Genomic DNA, 6,000 nt, shown 5'->3' on the forward strand with positions numbered 1-6,000 from the left:
TGAGCTATGATTATAAAAATAAGAAGGAGAAATCATCAAGGGGGATCTTGGTTCTTATTTTCCCATCATATTTTCTCTCATACTCTCTCACTCATAAAATGTATTTTACAAGAGAAATGGTGTTATAACCCATATAAGTTCATATCTTGTGACTAATTAAAAGCTATGAGTGACAACCTATGTGACAAATACTGAGTTTTTTTTGTGTGTGAAGGGGGGTGACCTTCGCTTTTGTGTTAAATTTGGTCTAAAAACTATTTGCTAAATCCTTGAGTTTATTTTTACCTCAAGGAATCAAGATATGGCATGGGGTTGGTTGACCATGAGAGAAATTGTATCACAATTGAGCCTAAGGTGGGGTGGAATGTGGCTCACCCCACTTCAATTCCATTATTTTTTTGTTACAATAGATATATGTTTATTTCTGCGTTATTCATATTTCTTGCATGAATGAGTTAGTGATATGTAGGAATTGTTGTTATTGTTATATTATTTTATTTATGATCATTGTGTTGGTTATGATAGTAAAGTCTAGAGCAATAGTTTGAGTTCACTTGGTTGTGGAATTTAAATGAATTGGGATGCATGGGAAATGCATGGTAGTTTTGGGTAATTAGATTTATTTCCTATTCATTACATGCCTTATCTATTAAGTGCATGTTGCATTCTATTTAATTTCCTCCACAAGATGTAAGTGATTTCATCGAGTTTAATGATGGAAGCCCAAAATGAAATTTATGGGGTAAATAGGTCATCTTGATATTTTTGCTATAACTTTTCTTCTGGGAGGTTCGAGAGCTTCAAACTTGGACCATAGTGATGGAAAATTTCATTGATTATCTAATTCAATTTTCAGATCTTGTTCACTATATTTTTGAATATATTATCTAAGGAAATCCGAGCTTCTTTAAATAGGTCATCTTGGCATTTTCATTATAATTTTTCTTCTAGGAGGTTCCAGAAGCTAAAACTTCGACTATACTGAGGGGAAATCCCATTTATCATCTTGTTCAATTTTTAGATCTTGATTCATTATATTTTCAAAGTTATGTTGTAAAAATTCAAGCTTCCTGAATTATCCTTAAATAAGGTTAGGTTGACATTTTTGTGATAACTTTTCTTCTACATGGTTTCAGAGACTAAAACCTTGACCATACTTGGGGAAAATCCTACGAAATTTTGGTAGATATTTCAGAACTTGGTTCACTATAATTTTGGAGATATGCCCTAAGGAAGTTAGATCTATTGAATTATGTTGAAATCATACCTCAAAATAGGTCAATTTGGAAGTATTTCCATAACTTTCTTTTTGAGAAGTTCCAAACTATGAAACTTGGAGGAGAAAGGGAAAATATATTAAGGTACTTGTGGTAGAAAATTTATATTTTGGTCCTAGATAATTTCTAAAACATACTCTATGAAATATTGTGGTTTTAGATAAATAAATAATGAACATAAACTATTTGAAGGAATGCCCCAAAAAAATGTGGTTTTTTGGATGGTGATTAGAAAATGTCAAGGAAATTTTTGATAAAATACTTTAGACAAAATGTAATGTGCCAAATCACTAATGAAGGATTAGGGGGTTAGGTGTGTTATAAAGAGGTATTAGAGCTTATTATTAAGCTCATGAAGAAGAAAAAAAATTGATAACATGTATCCTTAATCGAGCATTGAGGCGTTGGGTATGTTACACTATCTACTTACAATTTTTCTCATAATTGTCATCTCAATGACTTGAGGCACCCTTGAAATCACCTCCCTCCTCAAAAATATCCAACAAAATTGGTTGGAAAATGGAGAAAAATATATACCAAAGTTGCTTGGAATGTATTAGGATAGGAATGAATGATGAATTCCCATTACATGCCCTAAATAGAGGGAACACCCTACTGATAAAAGTGTAAGCCCACTAATTGAAGTTAACCCACTCCAATGCCTAGCAAATCTAGTTGATATAACTCTAAACCTAAATATGATATACTTATCCCATTGCAAATAAATATCTAGACAACTTACAAAAAATCTACTAAATATAATAGTAATCTTGTTGAACACAACCTTTACAATATATAGCTTCAATATAAGATATATAATATTATTGAGGACAACAAAAAATTGTTTGTTCAAAACTAAATGAAGATACAATAATAGAAGCTACTCATCATATTTTTGAAACTTGAAGCCTTGAGATCCAATGCTTAACACAATTTACAAACACAATGTTGCACACCACGACTACAAAAATAGTACATATTTTTCCATAGATAATTAGGAATATACCTTAAATGTCAAAAAATGCAAACAATCCAAAAAAAAGGATACCATATCCTACCTTGGATTAGTATAAACTCTAAATATTTTACCATGTTTGATAGTAAAAAGGCAAATATTCTAATCAAGTTTGACAAAATCCAAGTACAGGGACATGAAATATCATATTAAACACTATGTTGATTCTTAAAAAGATGCATGAGCATATATTTGATTTTAAATCCAAGGTAAACTTAAGCTTAGCTCAAGTGGGAGCCCTAATTACTCACCAAATATTTCATGTGGCTTTGTGATTCTAGCTATTAACATATCGAATAAAGGACATTGAGCTTCTAGTCTTTTTTTTGTAGTGTTGCATCAGACACAAAGTAGAATACTCATTTTAGTTTGATATTATCCAAATAGAAACTTTATGAAAAAATATCAAAATAGAAATGTTGAAGATATTATTTTTGGGGATATATCAAGAAGGGTATGGAAATAAACTCCTCAAGAATTTCACAAAAATATTATATATTATAAAAAAAATATCGATAAGCATAAAATTGTAATGGGAAAACTTTGAAAATATGAGAAACATGAGTGACTTGAAAACCCACAAATGTTTGAACAAATCATAGATATTTGAAACACTTTAAAATATATATAGTAACAAAGGATGAGTACTTCATGTGAACAAGGGAAAACATAGGATAGTTATAGTCTGTAAATATATCAACATAAAATACATTAGTTGTTATGAAACCAGCTCAAGAAAAGATAGAAAAGAGAGATCAACGCCTTAGAATTCAGCCTCTTCGAGGGGGCAACCTCCTTTACATTACATAAATGAACAATTATTGGATGATACAAATGACAAAACCTCCTTTCTATATATAGGAGTCTAAGGAGTCACAATATAATCCAGCCGACCTAACAATAATAATATAAAGCCACAAAAATAACAATAGAGGGATTCTATGGGGCACAGAAATAACAATATGGGGGTAATAGGGGCACAACAATGTAAATAAGGGGTATAACTACAATAGTAATGGGGTAATTACTAGTATTATAGGGACCCAACATGCCCCTCTCCTTCAAAAAAGTGTTGTCCTCAACGCTTGAGCAGTTCTGGATACTTCTGCATAAAATTCTCATCCTCCCATGTGGAATCTTCAGCGGATAAGTTCTTCCACTTGATAAGATACTCTGAAATTGATCGATTTCGTAGCTGTCGAGTTCTTGTTTCTGTGACTGCTTCCGGTTCCAATATAATTTTTCCTTCCTCGTCAAGTTCTGGCAATATTGTTTGAACTGGGAGCTTGTCGCCTATAACCTTCTTTAAACATGAAACATGGAAAACTGGGTGCAATCGAGAAGCTGCAGGAAGCTCCAATTTGTATGCCATAGTACCAATCTTTTCCAACACCTTGTACGGACCATAATACTTTGGTGATAATTTATTATCCTTCTTAGCTTGCTTTAGGGACATTTGCTTATATGGTTGTAGCCGTAGGAATACCCAATCACCTACATCAAAACTTCTTTCACTGCGATGTTGATCTGCCTGTTGTTTCATTCTATTTTGTGCCAACACGAGGTTATCCTTTAAGAGTTGGAGGACTTGTTGTTGATGTTCGATGTGATGTTCCACTGCCTGAACCTTAGAATTTTCTCTTAAATATGATGTGATGGATGGTGGTTGATACCCATAAAGTGCCATAAATGGGGTCATTTTTGTTGTTGTATGGAAGGAAGTGTTATACCACCATTCAGCCAGAGGCAACCATTTGACCCATTGTGTCTGTTTATCAGATACAAAGCAACGAAGATATCCTTCCAAACATTTGTTTACTATCTCAGTTTTCCCATCAGATTGAGGATGATAAGATGAGCTATGAGCTAACTGAGTACCAAGACAAGAAAATAATTTTGTCCAAAAATTTCCAGTGAAAATGGGATCTCTGTCACTTACAATAATCTTTGGGTTTCCATGTAGCTTTTGAACTGTTTCCATAAATGCAGTAGAAACTGTACTGGCTTTAAATGGATGTGATAATGCACAAAAGTGTGCATACTTGGTAAGTCTGTCAACTACCACCATGATGACACTCTTTCCCTCAGACTTGGGTAAACCTGTGATAAAATCCATTGAAACCTCCTCCCAACGTTGGCTTGGAATGGATAAAGGTTGTAATAGACCCGGTGTCTTAATTGTTTCAACTTTATTTTGTTGGAAAACCAAACATTCCGCCACAAACTTTTGAATATCTGATTTAAGGCCATCCCAAAAAAATTCCTTCTTAACCCTGTGGTAAGTTTTTAAAAATCCTGAGTGCCCTCCTAAGGGAGAAGTGTGCAATTCCATAAGAATCTTTTGTTTTAGCTGGGAATTCTTACAGAGGTATAAGCGATCTTTGTACCATAACGAATCATTTTTCCAGCTAAATGTATCAGAAGTACTGGAATCTTGTTGTAGCTTTCGAATAAGTGCCCACACTTCTTCGTCATTCTTCCATTCCTCCTTTGCTTCGTTTATCCAATCTGGTTGGATAATAGAAATGGCACACAACAATGCTTCCATATCCTCATCCTTTCTTGAGAGTGCATCTGCCACCACATTTTGCTTCCCTTTTTTGTAGATGATTTCAAAGTCATAACCCAACATCTTTGTGACCCACTTTTGTTGCTCTTCAGAGGATAATCTTTGTTCTAAAAAGTATTTAAGGCTATCATGATCCGTTTTTACCTTGAAGTGTCTTCCCATTAGGTAGGGTCGCCATTTCTTAAGTGCATGGAGTATTGCCAACATTTCCTTCTCATAAATAGCTTTGCTTAAAAACTTTTCCTTGATTGGACGACTTTCAAAAGCAATGGGTCTTTCATCTTGCATTAGAACAGCACCAATTCCATTTCCTGAAGCATCACATTCCACAATAAAGGTTTTTGTGAAGTCCGGTGTAGCTAAGACCAGTGCTTGGCACATTGCCTCTTTAAGATGTTTAAAGGCCTTTGTTGCTTCTGGAGTCCATGAAAATGAATCTTTCTTCAATAATGTTGTTAGAGGTGCTGCTATTCTCCCATAATTCTTAACAAACTTGCGATAATACCCTGTCAACCCAAGAAATCCTCGCAGATGCTTTATGGATGTGGGGATTTTCCATTCCTTAATGGCTTTAATTTTGCTAGGGTCTACCTTAACTCCTTCATGAGATACAATATGACCCAAATATTCCACCTCCTGGACTCCAAAGAAACATTTGGATCTTTTTGCATATAATTGTTTCTCCTCCAATAGTTGTAGCACCTTGTCAACATGTTCAACATGATCCTTCCAAGACTTGCTGTAGATTAGTATATCATCAAAAAATACTAACACAAATTTTCTAAGGAATGGTTTGAAAATTGAATTCATCAAACCTTGAAATGTTGAAGGTGCATTGGTAAGGCCAAAAGGCATGACCAAAAATTCATAATGACCCTCATGAGTTCTAAATTCCATTTTCGGAATGTCTTCAATCTTCATTCTGATTTGATGATATCCCGAACGAAGATCCAACTTGGTGAAGTAAATTGATCCATGCAATTCATCCAGTAATTCATCAATGACAGGAATGGGGAACTTATCTTTAATAGTGAGCTTGTTGAGCTCCCTATAATCTGGACACATGCGCCATGATCCATCCTTCTTGTGCACCAATACTACTGGAGCTGAGAAAGAACTTTGACTCGGTTGAATTATAC

The sequence above is a fragment of the Pinus tabuliformis genome, chromosome 7 (assembly GCF_031772625.1).
Source record: "Pinus tabuliformis cultivar Carrire ecotype Pingquan chromosome 7, CPIR1, whole genome shotgun sequence".
Taxonomy (NCBI): domain Eukaryota; kingdom Viridiplantae; phylum Streptophyta; class Pinopsida; order Pinales; family Pinaceae; genus Pinus; species Pinus tabuliformis.